At 41.4% G+C, this 19191-nt stretch overlaps 1 pseudogene; it reads right to left on the minus strand.

Moving 5' to 3' along the window:
• Positions 1 to 6294: 6294 nt before the first annotated feature.
• On the minus strand, positions 6295 to 8264 carry LOC121826307 (olfactory receptor 2A12-like; annotated as a pseudogene).
• Positions 8265 to 19191: the final 10927 nt, after the last annotated feature.

A 19191-nucleotide genomic window follows, 5' to 3' on the forward strand; every position in this document is an offset into this window, starting at 1 on the left:
GAATTTAGTGTTATCGCTTTGAGTTTCTCTCCATTTAATTTGATGTTTGCTGTTGGCTTGCTATTAATTGCCTTTATTATGTTTAGAATGGTTCCTTGTATTTCTGATCTTTCTAAGACCTTTATCATGAAGGGGTGTTGGATTTCGTCAAAGGCTTTTTCAGCATCTAATGAGATGTTCATGTGTTTTTTTTCTTTCAGTTTGTTTATATGGAGTATTACATAGACTGATTTTCGTATGTTGAACCATCCTTGCATCCCTGAGATGAATCCTACTTGGTTGTGATGGATAATTGTTTTGATGTATTCTTGGATTCGGTTTGTCAATATTTTGTTGAGTATTTTTGCATCAATGTTCATGAGGGAAATTGGTCTGTAGTTCTTTCTTGGTTGCATTTTGTGTGGTTTGGTATCAGGGTAATTGCTCCATCTTCTTTATGTGTGCATTTAGAGCTATAAATTTTCCTCTTTGCACTCCTTTCATAGTGTCCCATAAGTTTGGGTATGTTGTACTTTTATTTTCATTGAATTCTTTCTTTCTTTATTTCTTCCTTGACCCATTGATCTTTCAGGTGGGTATTATTCAGTTTCCATGAGTTTTTGGGTTTTCTATAATTTTTGTTGTTGTTGAGGTCTAACTTTAAGGCATGGTGATCTGATAAGATACAGGAGGTTATTCCAATTTTTTTGTATCTGTTGAGATTTGTTTTGTGTCCAAGCATGTGGTCAATTTTTGAGAAGTTTCCATGGGGTGCTGAGAAGAAGATATATTCTTTTATGTTAGGATGGAATGTTCTGTAGAAATCTATTAATTCCATTTGAGTCATAACATCTGTTAGGTCCTTTATTTCTTTGTTAAGTTTCAGTCTGGTAGATCTGTCTTTTGGTGAGAGTGGTGTGTTAAAATCTCCCACTACTAATGTGTGGGGTTTGATGTGCATTTTAAACTTTAGTAGTGTTTCTTTTATGAATGTGGGTGCTTTTGTATTTGGATCATAAATGTTTAGAATCAAGACTTCATCTTGGTGGATTTTTCCTGTGATGAATATGTAATGTCCATCCTGATCTCTTTTGATTTATTTTAGTTTGAAGTCTATTTTATTAGATATTAGGATAGCTACACCAGCTTGTTTCTTGGGTCCATTTGCTTGGAAAGCCTTTTCCCAGCTATTTACTTGGAGGTAGTGTCTGTCTTTGAAGTTAAGGTGTGTTTCTTGTATTCAGCAGATGGATGGGTCCTGTTTTCTTATCCATTCTGTTAGCCTGTGTCTTTTTATAGGTGAGTTGAGACCATTGATATTGATGGATATTAATGACCAGTGATTGTTAATTCCTGTTATTTTTTTGTGGTTGTGTTGTGTTGTCCTTCTGTGGTGTATGTTGGTGTGGGATTATCTATTGCTTGATTTTTCATGAATGTGTTTAGCTTCTTTCGGTTGGATTTTCCCTTGTAGTGCTTTCTGTAGGGCTGGGTTTGTGGACAGGTATTGATTAAATCTGGTTTTATCCTGGAATATTTTGTTTACTCCGCCTATGGTGATTGAGAGTTTTGCTGGGTATAATAGTCTGGGTTGGCATCCGTGGTCTCTTAGTGTCTGCATAAGATTTGTCCATGACCTTCTAGCTTTCATAGTCTATATTGAGAAGTCTGGTGGTATTCTGATGGGTCTGCCTTTATATGTTACTTGGTCTTTTTCCTTTGTGGCTCTTAATATTTTTTCTTTGTTCTGTGTGTTTAGTGTTTTGATTATTATGTGGCAAGGGGACATTTTTTTGGCTCCAGCCTATTTGGTGTTCTGTAAGGTTCTTGTATCTCATAGGTATTTCTTTCTTTAAGTTAGGAAAGATTTCTTCTATGATTTTGTTGAATATATTTTCTATGCCTTTGAGTTGGTATTCTTCTCCTTCTAGCCCTATTATTCTTAGGTTTGGACTTTTCATGGTGTCCCAAATTTCCTGGAAGCTTTGTCTTACAAGTTTTTTGTCTTTAGAGATGAACCCAGGACCCTGAGATTAAGAGTCTCATGCTCTACCAACTGAGCTGATATTGGTGAAATTACTATGGACACTCACGTAGTTAAAACGAAGATTTATTTAGTGGGTAACTTACAAAAAAGGACAAGGTAGGTTGTGGGGTCTGGGGAAAGTGTATCGAAGTCCAGTGGTGTTCTCTGGAGCTTTGCTCAGTCAGCTCCAACGTCTAGGGTCCAGGAACTAAGAGCGTGCTGGCCCACCTAGATCTTGGGTGTCCTGGCCCTTGGTCCTGCCTTGTAGGTGTGACAGTTGCTGAAGCCTCAATGGGGGTTAGAATTTCCAGATCAAAGCTGGAATGGCTATTCACTACACATAGTATTTTAAGGTTTATTGATTACCTAGGTTCCAAGGGGGCTTTGCTATGTCCAGCGTGGGATATCAGGGAAAACAATCTACATACACTATGTTCTTATGTCTGTTAACTTTATTCCTCTAAGACAAGATTACATCAATTCAGCTATAGTTCCACCAGGCATTCCAGGCAGGAATAACTCTAGACATTACAAGCTCTATATCAGTCTACTTTATTTCTCTGGGATGAAATCTTGTCTCTATAACTACAGTTCTTTCTAGATCCCTAGCTCATATTCCAGCTAATGACTAACTCCTATGCTTTCAACCTCATCTTCATCCTCTGTATCCTCTTTCTCCATCTGTGCTACTCTCTACTCCTGGCACTCAGAAAACTCTAATCAAGATCTGCTTACCCTCTATGAAACCTCTGTCATCCTCTCTTCTCTCTCCCCATGCTGTTCTCTTTCTGTCTACAGAAAATACCTGCCCTTTCTTTCCCTGGGCACCTTGTTCCCTGCCTCTTCAGGAACGTTGTTTGACCTCTCACCTTGATATGTAAAAACCTCTTTTATTTTCAGTCCAAATGCTCTAGAGAACCACTAGGCCTCCTCAAGAGAGGGAATGGTCTGAGCTTCATTAGCACAGGGTTAGTCTCCTGCCAGCTTGTCTCCTAAGCTCAGCAGGGCAGTTAGTAACTTAGTAGGTTAAGCAGATCTAGGGAGCTGAACTATTTTCCAATAGGTTTGGGCACACAAGGATTTCATAGCAGAAGACAGATGAAATATTAAAGGCTGGGTAACACCAAATATTCATAATAAATGGCTTTGCCTTTTGACAGACCCTTGGCCAGTCAAAGTTCAGCTTTAATACACAACTGGAGCTCTATGATATATTCTTGCAGCCTGCAAGAAAGGTTGTTACTTTTGTTTATGTTTCATTTGGTTAACTCTGTGAAACTGTCATTGTGCCTGTCTAAAACACCTGATGGTCTAATAAAGAGCTGAATACCCAATAGCGAGGCAGGAGAGAGAAATAGATGGGGCTGGCAGACAGAGAGGATAAATAGAAGGAGAAATTTGGGAGAATAAGAAGAAGGAGAGAGAAAAGGAGGAGAGGAAGCCTGGGGGCCAACCACCCAGCCACACAGCCAGCCATGGAGTAAGAGTGAAAGTAAGTTGTACAGAAGTAAGAAAAGGAAAAAGCCTAGAGCCAAACGGTAGATGGGATAATTTAAGTTAAGAAAAGTTGGCTAGAAATAAGCCAAGCTAAGGCCTGGCATTTATAAGTAATAACAAGACTGTGCATTTATTTGAAAGCTGGGTAGAGGGTCCTCAGAGACCAAAAAACAAAGAGCCAAAAGAAAAGAGCAAAAAAAACCAACTACAATTTTTGTCATTTGATGGTTTGTGGATGTTAGTCATTGTTTAGGGGAGTTGATTGCAAGTTATTGTTGGTCATGTTTAGGATAAAAACTAAAACACCACAATTAGATTCAGGGATCTCCTTCTAAAAAGATGAAAAAGGGGGACATAGGAATGGTAGAATAAAAAGGTGGATTACTGAATCTACTTTTAAACTAGAAAGCAACTATTAATCACAGATATTTTCCATTGGTATGGATTTTTGTATATTGATGTAAATTTAAAGTTAGAACATACTGCATATATGTTTCTATTCTTGTTTAAGAGATTTTTGTATATTAAAACAAATTTCAGGTTATTATGTTTTAACATACTGTATGTATTGTACCATTGTTTAAGGTATTGTACCTATGCAGCTCATTAAAAAATGTAATGTATAGTTCTAGTCCTTGAAAGTTATTACAAATTATTTAAGATACTAATTAAATACAGGTTAGTGGTTAGTCATCTATAACAATCAAACTTGGAGTCATGTTAGGTATGTTTTCAGGGTCAAACAGAGATATATTTTAGATAGGTAGGTGGTCTTCAAACACTTCAAAGACCTACTGAATTTGGAACTTCAGATGTTTTCATAGCATAAGGCTTTTTATAACCAGGAGATATGTCTGCACCAATCTACTTCAAAAAAGATAATGGGCATTGAAGAATCTCCATATGGAGTTTGCTTTCATTGTGGCAAATTTAGCCACTCAGCAAGAAACTTTGCTTGCCTCAGCTGCTCACAGGATGCTGTCCAAATTGGATAAGCAGGACACAAAAGAATGTGACTACCAAACTTTGCCAAGACAAGGCAGGACAGTCCTTCAAAACTTCCTGCTTCACAGAAAAGTATGTCAGATAGTCTAGGCCTGTAGGCCAAAAATGGATGCCCCAAGGTTGCAGAGGAACATTGGGTGACTCTCCAGACAGCCAGTTGTCCATGTCATTTCTATAGTGTTAGATATTGTTTGCTATTTATTTTCTGATTATCAGATAAAATTTTATCTCCCTTGTGTCTCTGATGAGGGTTGAAGACTAGATAGTTACACCTTTTTATTACTAGGTAGTTATACCTATGTTTTCTTTGTTACTATATTCCAAAAAGAAACTTAGAAAAGAGGTACAAAGTTTATGAGGTTGAGAGACTTAAAAGCTCATGTTGTTTTTCTAAGACAATTGTTTAAGTTCTAAAAAGATATTTTTAGGTAATTCATTATGATAGAAAGTAATTTAGGTATAAGACTTTGGACTTGTCAAGATAGGATAGATAATATCTCTGAATTTGCCAAATACTAATGGACTGGACATTGTAAATGTAATTTCATTTAACAATTGTTCCTATTGTATAAAGTTTTATTGTGTTAGAGTTAACCCTTTCCATTTCATTTAGACAAATAGGGGGAAATGTGGGATATTTGATTGCCTCATGTAAAAGGTGCCTTCTGATTGGCTTAATAAAGAGCTGATTGTACAGTAGTTTGTCAGGGGAGAATTGGCAGAACTTCTGGGGAAAGAGAGGAACTTGGGATGAATCTAGGCTCATGAGGGTGATGCCAGCAAGATGCTGAGCAAATCTGACATTCCAAATGCAAGAGAGGTAAAAAACTCACATGGCAGAGTTTACATTAATAGAATCAATTAATTTAAGCTACAAGAGCTAGTTAGGAACAAACCTAAGCTAAAGGCCAAACTTTCATAATCAATAATAAGGCTCCATGTCATTGTTTGAGGGCTGGCGGTCCAAGAGAGTCTAAAGAAGAAGTCTGACTACATACATAGATATCCACATAAAAATGAATGTAAATGGGCCCTTGCAATATATCATACAAAATAATTCATTCAGAAAGGATCAAAATCTAAAAGTAACTTAAAAAAAAAAACACCATGGTAGTAAATTTTCATGATATTGGATGAAGAAATAATTTTTTAGTTCTACTTCAAAATGACAAGAGACAAAAGGGAGTGGTCAGGTGTTGTGAAGTATATGTTTAATTCTAGCACTACTAGGTCAGAGATTGGAGGATGCTGCATTTGAGCCAGCCTGGTCTGCATTAAGTTCCAGAAGAGATTGGGCTACCTAAGTAAAATCTATCTTTATTTTTTTTTAAAGTATATGAATTTTATTATATCAAAGTAAAAACTTTTATAACACAAAGGACATCATCAAAGAAACAAAAATTCTTCTCTGTATGGTGTCCCAACCTATAATCACAGCACTGCAGAGGAGAATGAAGAAAGATTGAAAGTTAAAGGCTGTCTTCGGGAATGAAAAGTTCCTGGATAGTCTAGGAAATGGGAGAATTCTCAAAAAAAAAATATATGTATGTATGTGTGTGTGTATATATATATGTATATATATACATATATATGTATATATATACATACATATATATATGTGTGTATATATATATATATATATATATATATATATATATATATATATATATATATATATATATATACACACACACATAATAGTATTGAGGATAAACTATAAAAAAAAATGTGACCCCAGAATAAAACTGGAGGGCCTGAGGCCCCCTTAGGAAAGAATAATTCAGGCACTAAATGAGAGAGGAATCTACTTATTGGTCAGGTAAGAGCTACTCTGAAGATGAGAGGTAATCCATACCGACCACCAGGAAAGGGTAGAAAGGAGCCAGCAGTCATAGTCAACAGTTGGACATGCCCTTGGCTTCTGCCTGTGAGGAGAAAAGTTGGGAAGGCTCTGAGAAGAATCCATCTTTCTTCATTCTAGAGCAGTCTTTTGACAGATGATCATCATTTTTCCCCATAGACCACACTGAATTCATGTGTAAGTTTGTTCTCTGAGTTATATAACTGCTGTTCCACAATCTATCAACTCACTTCTGTCATGAAAACACACACTGTGTTAGCATATAGGTCTCAGCCTTCTGTTGTCTCTACTATCATGCTGTCCACAGTTAGCATGTTTTGTGTTGGTTTATAGGTATGCTGTTATTTTCTAAAAATATTCCCGGCTACATAATGAGTACTACTTGCTGCCTTCTAAGTAGAGCAGCCAACATATCAGACCACGGGCACAGAACTTGTATTACTTCTGTCTAGACAAAAAACTTTCCACCTGCTGCTGTCAGGCTGGACCACACTACCTGCTTTGGCCAAAAGAATATGTGGACAGAGAAGCAGGTCACTCTTGGGAGCTGAGTCATTGTGAGTTTGTCCACTGTTCCTCTCCTTCTGTTCTAGAGTGATCATGTTGGATATATGATTTCTACTTCAGGATGGATGTGAGAGGTCAGAAGGTCATTCCCAACCTATAGCTAAGATAGAGCAAAAAATGGGTCTTTGCAGCAATGATCGAGTAAGATTACTGAGGTTTTTGGAATTGTACCTTAGTGTAGCCAGTCAATCAAGATAGCCACCTTGGTTTCACAGTGGATTGACCTAGTTATCAAGTGCTATGTTGGTCAAATGCATAGGACAGCTAATTAAATAAAGATGTTGTCCCTTTACCAAAAGGGATAATCACTCCAACTTCCCCTGGATTGTGGTTAATTAATCTACCCTACCATGCCCTGTCACCTTGAGAAATGCCCTCTTGATGTCTTTGTTTCTCAGACTGTAGACCACGGGGTTGAGCAAGGCTGTGAAGGCATTGTAAAAGAGTGAGACCTGCTTGTCTCGCTCAGGGGAGTAGCTTGAGTTGGGCCTAATGTAGATGTAAGTGGCTGGAACATAGAAGAGTGTGACCACAGTCAGGTGGGAGGCACAGGTAGAGAAAGCCTTGAAACGGCCCTGGGTGGACTTGATCTTCATAATTGCCATGGCAATATGAACATAGGAGGCCACAATGAGGGAAATTGGAATAATCGTCATAAAAACAGTCAAGAGCTGGTCCACCATCTCAATGATGTGGGTATCCATACAAGCCAGGTTACGCACTGCAGGGCCCTCACAGAAGTAGTGGTTGACCTTGTTGGGCCCACAATATGGCAGACTCATGGTGAAGAAAGTATGTAACAAAACAGAGAGAAAACCACAGACACAAGACCCAGCTGCCAACTGTATGCACAGTCCCCAGTTGAGGATGACAGTATAACGCAGTGGGTAGCAAATGGCCACATATCTGTCATAAGCCATGACAACAAACAAGGTGCATTCAGTAGCAGCCAGAGAACCAAAAACATACATCTGCAGCCAGCAGCCAGCAAAGGAGATGATCTGAGAGTGAGCAAGAAGATGCACTAACATCTGGGGCATGGTGGTGGTGACATAGCACATATCCAACAGGGCAAGTATACAGAGGAAGAAGTACATGGGAGTGTGCAGCTGTGTGTCCAGGCAGATCAGCATGATGATGAGACCATTACCCAGGACTGAGCATAGGTAGATGAGAAGGAACACAATGAAGAGGATGCTCTTGGTCGTGGGGTCACTGGAGAAGCCAAGCAGGATAAACTCTGAAACCCAGCTTTGGTTCTTCTCTGTAATCATCCACATGGTGGGGCCTGTAAGAGAATCACATTCATCTATGTATCATCTGACACATGGCATCTATAAATGCAGAAAGGGAAGATACAGGCTGGTGAGATGGTTCCAAAGTTAGAAGCACTGACTGTTGCTCCAGAGAATCAGCTAGTTCAGAGCTGTCTGTGCCTCCAGTTCCAGGGGATCTGACCCTTTCCTCTCATCTCCACAGGCAAGAGATAGACATGGTGCACAAACATGTGCATAGGCAAAAACCCATACACATAAAATAAAAAAATAATACTTTTTAATTAAGAAAAGAAAGGCTGGGTGTGGGTTCTGAGCACACTGTTCAGTTTCCATGCACACTTCTCAAGTTACTGAACCCCAGTCTCTTCATCTATCAAGTGAGGTTGATGACACCCATGTCTCAGGACTACGATGAATATCTAAAGCCTCTCACAGACTCCTGGAAACACCATGTAACACATGACATGTCATATGCAGTCTCACATTCTCATTCCATCCCTGGGAAGGGAGAGAAGAGATCCAAACATTAAGAGGCTCCTAGCTACACCAACTAAAATGAGAAGCTCTGGGGCCAACCGTCTCAATGAATAAGGTGAGAGCAATTGAGGAAGGATCCACTATCAGTCTCTGAACACACACACACACACACACACACACACACACACACACACACACAGACACACACACACACACACACACACACACACACACACACACACACAGCACAAACATATGCAAAATATAGTAAACATTAGACCAGGCTGTAGTGGGGCACGCCTTTAATCCCAGCACTCGGGAGGCATAGGCAGGTGGAACTTCGTGAATTTGAGGCCAGTCTGGTCTACAGAGCAAGATCTAGGAAAGGTGCAAAGCTTCACGGAGAAAACTTGTCTCGAAAAACCAAGAGAGGGAGAGAGGGGGGGGGGAGAGTAAGCATTAGATGAAGACAGAACACATGTCATTCAGACACAGGCCCTCACACATACAGTCCCATGAGTAATTGATAGGGATTCACAACAGACCCCATGGTTGGCATGTTTTGCAGACCTCCTTCTCCAAGAAATTATTCCTTGGTTTGGGGTTCCTGCTTCTCTTCAGTTTGACAATGGCCTGGAGTTCACCTCTCAGATTTCTCAGACACTAACTAAGGCTCTTAACATTCCTTGGCATTTTCATATCCCATACCATCCTCAATCCTCAGGAAAGGTGGACCCTACCAACCTGTCTTTAAAAACCATTCTTACTAAGATGTTACAGGAACTTCACCTTGACTGGGTAAGATTATTGCCTCTAGCTCTTCTCAGGTTCTGGGCTCTTCCTAAAAAGCCTCTTTCAATTTCTCCATTTGAACTAATAATGTATGGAAGGCCAGTTCTAATACCTTTTATCTAATACCTATTTTAAATACCTATTTTTATTTAAAATAATAATTAGGTATTACCTAATATCTTTTATCCGACCCTCCAACTGTTCCAGATAGCCTGTTAACTCCCCTTTTATGTCACCTAAGGTCTATGCTATGGAGCTTTACAGAATGTTCATTACCTCAGCCATGTGACAATAATTGTCCACCTCCAGTCCACATGGGGGATCAGGTTCTTCTCTTTCCTCCAGGCCAGTGCCCTTCATCCCTTTCCTCTAAGTGTCCCTTCAAGGTAATACTTGTGACTCCTACAGCTGCTAAACTCAAGGGCTTTCTTCACTGGGTCCACCTGTCTCATCTAAAACCTTTTCTCTCACCTCCATCCCAGGAAAATCTCTCTTCATATACAGTAAAACAAGCAGGGCCTTGTACTCTCAAGCTCCAGAGGACCTCAGGAACCACTGCCTTATCACCAATTCCAGAGGAATTAGGTATCACCTCTTCCTTTCCCAACTAGGGCCACACAGAGCCGGGGGCAAAAGGACCATCAGAGATATCCAGGTGGTAAGAAAAAATGTAATATAACAGCCTATCATTGTTCAATACTCAGCAACTGATCACATGCGTTTCCTAAATGCTAAACTAATGAAGGGAGCAGGTGTCTTAAATAAACTACCTCTAATAAGGCTTGTCTCAGGTAAAAATTAAGCAGAGTACTAAGGCCAGATCTACCTCAGATAAATGTCAACTCCAAAAAAAAGTAATAATGAATCTTTTTTCTCTAAGCTTTTTCTCTGTCACCAGTATCTTGTCAGAGAAGAGGCTCCCAGCCATAACACCAAGGATGGAAAGCTGCAGAACAAGGGGCCGGCAGAACTTCATTCCAGGACTCCCATCATCATCCCAGGACTTCAGAAGCCACCTTCCCCTTTTCCCCAAGAGCCAACCAACGTCCATCATTCAGCCGGAAGCAGTGTTTGAGAGAAACAACACCCTATCCCCACTCATCTGCCATTTAAAAACAAACAAAAATCAAGAGTCCGGGATGATAGGGATTCACAACAGCCCCCATGGTTGGTCATTTTTGCCCATGCCCGGTGGACCTAGTGACCTCCGCCTAGCTATTTCCAGGTCAAAACGTTTCGCAGGACCAGGACCTTGTGGCTTTGCGTGGTTGTGTAAACACACAGCACAACCATGTGATCTAAGCACATGTATGGAATAGCCACATGGGCCTGTGTGCTCAGGTGCAGCCAGCCTTTATAAGCCTGCGCCATGTTTCCAACTCCATCTTTATTCACATGTCTTTTCACAGGCCTGTCACATCTGTCTCTCTTTCCTATCTTTTTTTTTTTTTTTTTTTTTTTTTTTTGGTTTTTCGAGACAGGGTTTCTCTGTGTAGCTTTGCGCCTTTCCTGGAACTCACTTGGTAGCCCAGGCTGGCCTCAAAGTCACAGAGATCCGCCTGGCTCTGCCTCCCGAGTGCTGGGATTAAAGCCGTGTGCCACCACCGCCCGGTTGTCTTTCCTATCTTAATAAAACTCTTGGTTAAATTCTGTCATGTTTCATGACATTATCTCGCAGGGTAAGAGTCCCCCAAATAACTAACAGCAATGACAGAGGTACACGTGTGCAATGCACTGGAGACACTGGAGTCTTCCCAGGAAAGGCTGATGAACCATGTGGAAAAGGGAGCAGGAAAATCATTTCTTCCCTTTTCACTCCTACCTCCCTCTGCACACAGATGATCAATTCTGGGTGTACTTAGGACTTGAGTTTAATCTAAAGCAACCAATTTTTGAAATCAAATTGATAAATATATTTATCATTTTAAGGGAAACAAAGGTAAGACTTCTTTAAAAGAGCACTTTCCATGGAGGGAAAAATAATAATCTAGCATAAGCAAAGTGAGTACTCAAAATATTTATACAAAGGATTAGAAAAGCACAAATATAACAACAGATGCTCCAATGGAACAGTGAACAATATTTAAAGGGCATTTCACAAGGCAGCTGTGTAGTGAGCACTGATGAGGTCAGGTCCTCAGCATCATTACTCATCTGGAAATTGCAGGAGAACACCACAGTGCCAATGCCCACCTGCCTCTTCTCCATCTCACATCCCCACACACCTACCAGCATGACCACAATAACAGATATGTAGTGTTGATGAGAGTAACTGGATCCGATGGGAGAGTAAATTAAAATGATCCCTTAGTGTGTGCCTGGCTGCATTTCCTAAATTGAACACACTTAGTGCATTGCCCCTCAATACATATGTTAACTACAGTTCTGAAACAATGTTTAAAACACAAAGGCACATAGAAACACATGCTCAGGGAAAGACATGTAAAGGAAATTTCCAACCACTATTCACAATAGTCCGAACTAAGACACCACTCATACTCTAACCAGCAAGACAATGGTTAAGGTGGGAATTGCTTTTCATGGCAGTAGAAATATGAAAGAGACGTCTAGACATCCTGAGTCTTCTCTTCCCCTGGTGTCATTCCCTCTCCTGACCAGTCTACTGCTTATGACCCTGCCCTCTGTCCTTCCTTTCAGCCCAGGTCAGGAGCCCATCATCTCTGCCAGCAGTTCTACATCAGCATCTCCACCTACTATGGTGGTATTTTATTTGTACTGAAATGTGATTTTAATTGTATGTTAATAAATAAACTTGCCTGGGGTCAGAGCTATTAGAGCCATAGCAAGAGCGAGGCAGTGGTGGTGCACGCCTTTAATCCCAGCACTTGGTAGGCAGATCTAGGAAAGTCTCTGTGTGTTCAGGGATACAACCAGCATTGGAGACATAAGCCTTTAAGACCTGGATGACTGAACTTACAGGCAGTGACGAGGCAGTCACTTGTTTGGGTTTACAAACAATAAGAAGGCAGAACAGAAAGACTATCTAAAGACAAACACACAGGAAGTAAGTCTCTTTCAGAGAGGTAGGAACACCACAGGAGGAAGGGTAAGATTTTAGCTCTGAGCTCTGACCTCTTGGCTTTCTCTTTTATATAGGTTCTGTGTTTCTTATTTAATAAGATGGTTGGTTACATCTACATTTGGCGCCCAAGGTGTTGGCAAGAGTTTCCACCTGAAACCTGAGAAAAGATTCTAAAACGGAGCTAAAACAGCTTCCTAATTGTCTCTTTCAAATGAGCGGCAGTTGCCAGTTTGAGCTACAGGCAGGTTCCTAGCATGTGCGTTCGATCTGCCTTATGTCGGGAATGAGGCCTCTGCAAGTGGCACATTAAGCTGCATGGTGGATTTAGCCTTTTATAGTACAAAAAAATAAAAAATAAAAAATAAAAAAAAAAAGAGGATTCTGGGCTACACGCTGCTTGGATAAAAGCATAGACCCACAATAGCTCCCAGAGCTGGCGGTAAACTAAAGCTGAGGTGGGCGGAGCCAGGAGCCACAGTGCTGTTTAGGCTTACAATTGCCACAGTTTAAAGCAATAGATTCACAATAAGACAGATTCAGATGGAACAAAAGTTTAAATGCTTTACAATGTGTGTAAAAATGTACATAGGCTTGGAAGAGAGAGGAAAAGGAATATAGACAGTTATATAAAAAAATAGAAAGTTTAAAAAAAATAAAGTCTTTATAGAGAAAGTAAAAGTAATATAAAAAAAAGCCATGTAAAGATGGATATCACACAGAGAGTCTGGATTATATTGTCTTTGAGATTTTTAACTGCAGAAAAACATTTGATCAAAAAGATGTTGAGTTAAATCAATATGTATATATTAAAGATTCCTTGAATTCAAAATTTGGATATAAGGATGTGTTACTTTGGAAAGGAGACTCTGCTTTTGTTTTCACAGAAAGCAAGAGGCTATGGATTTATTCCAGATTAAGATACATCAGGTTTGACAAGCCAAGACCCCCTGAAAGGTCTCCGATGACACACACCATGGCCCAGATGATCCAATATCCAGAATGGACTGAAGGCAATTGGCTCAGACAATACAGCCTCATGGACTATTCCATAATGCTAAAATTTTCTTTGTATCCCCATAAGATACAGCACCCCCCTCCAGCAGGGAGTAGTAAGAAAAGCTACACCCAAATTCCCAAATTTTATGTAATTTTACTTTGTTAAGGTTAAAACCTTCTTTTTTGAAAAAAAAAGGGGGGGGAGTGCTATGGGATGTTCTGTATGTCCTGTGGGAGCCTGTTCGTGGGATCCTTGTACCTTTACCCAGCAGGTCCGAATAGAGGATGATTAGGACCACGGGCCTGAGTGCAGGTGTCTGAGATGGTCTGCACTTGGCTGTGCTGTGGGATGGTCTGTATGTCAAGTTGCTCTGATTGGTCAATAAATAAAACCTTTCCGGCCGTGGCTAGGCAGGAAGTATAGGCAGGACTAACAGAGAGGAGAAATTAAAGAACAGGAAGACAGAAGGAGTCACTGCCAGCCATCACCCTGACAAGCAGCATGAAAAGATGCTGGTAAGCCACAAGACACATGACAGGGTATAGATTTGTGGGAATGGATTAATTTAAGCTATAAGAACAGTTAGCAAGAAGCCTGCCACAGCCATTAAGTTTGTAACCAATAGAAGTCTCTGTGTTTACTTGGTTGGGTCTGAGCGGCTGTGGGACTGGCGGGTAACAAAGATTTTTCCTGACTGTGGGCAAGGCAGGAGAACTCTAGCTACAACCTACCCTTTGCCTCTGTTTTTCTCCTCAATACAGTCTTTTCTTTTTCTTTAATTTTAAAAAATTATTTTCATATAATATAAGTTGAGCATGTCTCTCCTTTTCCCAACTTCTCCCAGACCCTTTCCACTCAATCTCATGTTCTTTCCCCCCCCCACACTTTCTTTCAAGACAAAACAAAGCAAAACAAGCTACAGAAACAACAAGAACAACGAACCTAAGAGAAAGAAATCAAACAAACAAAAAAAATACCAAACCAAAACAAATTCCATGGAGAAAGTCTCCTGTTGGCCAATTGCTCCCGAGCATGTGGCCAGCCATAGAGTGTACCTGAGATGTGCAGTGACACTCGATTGAAGAGAGCTGATTTTCCCTTTCCTGATAGGGATCAATTGGAAATAAGTTCTTGTTTAGGGGCAGGACTTTGTGTCCACTTACCTTTCTCAGTGCTTGGAATTTGTCTTTCCCAACATGTTCTTCATGTGAGCCCTGTAGTGGTTTTTTTCAAAGTCTTCATATTGTTCCTACTGGTCCCTGCTGAAAGCCTTCTAAGAGCTCCCAAACCCTGTCATTTGAGGCCGGTTCACAGGTCATTCCTAAACCTCCTGTTCTGTGGAGTCTAAGCCTCAGCACACAGCTGTCTCTTCCATCTCCTCTCTCTATGAACAAAATTCCCATGCTTACTCCCAGGATTCTGCATGCCTCTGCCTCAATCATATTAGGAAATCCCTAGCTTCTCATCATGGAGGGGGACCACCATGCTCACTGTGGTGCCCAATGGTGGCCACAGCAGGACTCAGATAGACCAGGAAATCTTCCCTGTTGTGCTACAACCTCCCTCCCTAACACTTGTAGGATACACCCTGCATTTTTGTTCACTGATTGGCTGCAATCTGAAGAATCCTAGGAGGGTCAGGTATCAATTTTGATACCAAATACACTTGGACAAACCCTTTGTTTCTCTCTTGTTAACTGAAACCCCACACAACTAAACAATTATCTCTGAAGGACTATGGCTGTATGGGATACTTTCTAACCTTTGCAATAATAAAAAAGAAGTAATATTGGCTCAAATGTACATTCAAGCTATTGTTGCACTAACTTTAGTTTAACAGCGCAACAGTTCACTGAAGGAATTATTCTTACCTGTGTGTTATAGTTGAGAACCTAAGGCCTTTAGAGGGAGGTTTGTTTCAGATTGGAAATTCAGCATAGGAGAAGTTTGGGTTTAGAGGTGTGTCCTCAGAGCCTGGCTCTCAGTCATCTTCTCTACTTCTGGCACATAGGCTCTGAGTGAGAACGTGAGGAAGGCAAAGTCTATACATTGTCCATGTAGTTGAGCTTATTGAGACTCACCACAGGCCAGAGCCCTCCTAGGAGAGAGGTAGATGACTAGCCACAGACCAGCTCTCCTGATGAGATTTCCCCTCCTGGCTGAATGTGGGAGATTCTGAGACCTACTGAAAGTAGAAGGATGCAAGGATAGAGGATTTAGGGGTGATTTCTACGGCATTGGCACACCATTTAGTCACCACAGCCTGTAATTTCTTCCAGCCCAGTGGTCTCTGACTTTGCTTACAGTGTCCCACCAGGCCTGCTTGCCCAACTCTGTAAGCCCAACATCACAAACAAAGACATCAGGATTGAGTTCCAAGCCAGAAAAGGCTACACATGGGAGTCCCAACCTGGGAAGCCAGATTCTGGAAGGTTGAGGATGAGGAGTCCAAGGATGGAGTCCAAGGAAATACTCAACTATATAGTGAGTTTAAAGCCAAACTAGGCTACAACAGACTTACACCCCCCAAACGAAAAATAAAAAACAAAACCATAATTGCTCTGCCCAGAAAGTGCATCAAGCTGTGTCTCCGTGGGGTGGGAAGACTCCTTCAAAGACATTAACTGCTCTCTCAGGGATATGGATTTTTGCTTCACTTGACTTTTCAGCTCAGGACCCCATATCCTTTATTTTTAAACATGTTAGAAACAAACAAGCTCTCCATATATATTTATTAAATTAATAAATAGAGAAAGGAAAAAGGAGTTGAGAGGAAAAGAAAAAAGAGCAGGCAATGATGGAAGAGGTCTGTGGAGTTTGAGATGTAACACAGAGGACCTGAGATGGAGGACTTGACTAATTATTATCTTTAGACCCTTTTTCATGAACCTCTCCCACAAGCCAAGCACCAGTGACCATCTTCCTACCTGTAAATCAGGGACTGTGTCACTGAGTGGATATTATGAGGAAGTCCCATAAAGCAATTGAGTCCAGGGAGTTGGGATTCTAGGCAGCTCAATCTCCAGAAAAATTCCAAGGTGCTGTAGAGTTTGAGCGACTGAATATCTTGTTTCTTCTGCAAGTAGTCCAGCCCTGACTCCAGAAGATGGCACCTATAAAACCCTGCTTAACAAAGGCCAGCTCAGACATCTTCACATCTTCCCAGTGGGACCAAAGGCTGAGGTTTTATGACTTTGACTCCTCTCTGAGCCTCCCCAGGAGAGCTGGGAAAGGACCATTTCTGTTCCCAGTAGAGATGCTAAGATGATCCCTGGATGATGTCAACAAGAGCACTTCAGTGAGACCCTTGGGGGCAGAGCAGGAGGAAACAACCCACAGGAGGAGGAGTGGTGACCTGTTCCCTTCTCTAGACTAATTGGGAATAAGAGCAGCTCAGAGAAGGGGAGGTGGGACCTGGTCACCTGAGACACAGGTCAGGGACTTGAGTTCTCATTCTGATTCCTCCTTTACAGCCCAAACCCTGAGCCCTGACACTCAAGAGACCATGTTTGAGTCACACTCCTCTTCCTTCCTCAACCACCTTGGGGTAATCACAGTCCTCCCTTCACTATAGTGTAACACCTGAACACGTTAGGTCTTGTGGAGTAATCTTTTTGTACACTGTGAAGATGTGTCACTCAGACTGAGGTAATGAAAAGCTGAATGGCCTTAGCCAGATAGGATTTTCAGGGCAGAGAGGGAAGTAGGAAGGAGAAGGATGGAGATGCCAAGAGGTGGAGAATAAGCAAAACTTGTGGGAGGGGAGGTAACAGCCAGGACTCACTTGGCAGCATGTAGGTGGAAAGACATGGGTTAATTTAAGGTATAAGAGCTAGGAAGAGACAAGCCTAAGCCTAGGTATTGGACAAGCTTTCATCATTAATAAAGAGCCTGGGAACTGTGACTTGGGAGCCGGCTGGCAGGACAGAGAAAGAGTTGCAACCATTACCCGGACACTCTGGAGCTAAGGAAGAGTCAACAATGATGGGGGCTGGGAGGCGGCTTTGAGCAAAAGTGGGTTTGCTGCTCTTGAGGAAGATCCAGTTTGGTTCCCAGCTCACAACCATCTCTATCTCCAGTTCTAGAGGATCTGGTGACCTCTGCTGGCCTCCCCAGGGACAAGGCATGCATGTGTTGTACATAGATATATATGTATAAGCAAAATGTTGATGCACACAAAGAAAACAAACAAAAAGAGTCAAGCATTACATACCAACATGGAAGTCAGCAGTGACATCCCAGGACAGTGGAGTGAGAAAACTCTCTGAGATGCTCATGTCTCTTAGATACATATTAGACTTAGGGTCCAAATATCAAGCTCTGAGTGTGCTCTCTTGAACTTGCTGTTTTTCTGCCTCAGTTGCCTCTTCTGTAGAATTCCAATAGTAACTCTTCCCTTCTAGGCTGGCTAGAGGATAAATGTGATGATGTCAGCACCCTGACACATGTTCTGGCCAGTGTTTCATGATCTCGAATCTTCATCCCCTTCCTTCTGTCTATGTCTTAGTTTCCAAATGATTCAAAGGAGAAGACGATACTATAAAGTCTTCCTGCAGAGAGTGATTGATGATAAAAGGCGGAGTCTGTAAGCTGCTCTTTAAACACAGCCAACAGTAACAGTTCATTATAAAATGACAACTAAATAAATTGTACAGGAAACAAAGGCAGAGTGTCTAGGAATGTGGCTCAGCTGTATAGCACCCAAGTAAATAGAATGCTCGAGGCTAGAGTGTGAGTCACAGCACTAATAAAAGTGAAGCAACACAGGCTCTGAACTCTACACAGCCTGGTGAGCACCTGCATTGTCCTGTGCCCTGTGCTCCAGCAGTTGTTCACTGTGGCGCCTTTGCTGCTTGAAACAATGAACATGACACGTGATCTCAACTGCTGTTCAGAGGCCTGTGTTGCCACCATGACACTGCCATGATGGGTGGACTTGTACCTTAGTAATTGGCCATCAGCAGCAATCAGAAGCACCTTGACACAGCCCTGACCCCTGCAGTGCTGTTGTTACTCAGCCTTGTCCCACATCTCTGACCTCAACTCTTCCCACTCCTGCTCTTGGTCCTCATCAGCTCTGGAGAGGCAGTGGAGTCCGGGCAGAGGTTCTTCTCCACCAAGATAGATGAGATAATTAAACAGGTTTAGAGAGAATCAGACAGAACCCATTGAGTGTCACAGAATAACAAAGCCACCTGGCTCTGATGAATTTAGTCTTGGATATTTTATAATAGATTTATTGGTTCGAGCTCCAGAAAAACATACACACACACACACACACACACACACACACACACACACACACACACACACCATTTGAGTTAGACATAGATGTCAGCAACGTGGCAGAAAATAGTCACATGATAAGGACAAATCTTGGAAAAAGTGAAAAAGCCCAAAGTCCCACAGAAGGCATCTTTGGGATGTGTCAAAGGAAAAAGACACAGGAGATTAAAAGTACAAGGGAGTTGGGGAAATATTACACCTTTTTGATTGAAGACATAAAAAGGTAGGCAGACATATCCAAGCCTCATGGCTGACACAAGGCCCAGCATAGCCTGGTTTTTTTTAAATGACTGCAGCTACAAGAGATTGCTAAGCATGGTCCTGCATGCCCATTGCACAGATAATGTACAACGACCCAGAAAATCTTAGTGAATTGGCAAAGGT

This window comes from Peromyscus maniculatus, chromosome 2 (genome assembly GCF_049852395.1).
Source record: "Peromyscus maniculatus bairdii isolate BWxNUB_F1_BW_parent chromosome 2, HU_Pman_BW_mat_3.1, whole genome shotgun sequence".
NCBI lineage: Eukaryota > Metazoa > Chordata > Mammalia > Rodentia > Cricetidae > Peromyscus > Peromyscus maniculatus.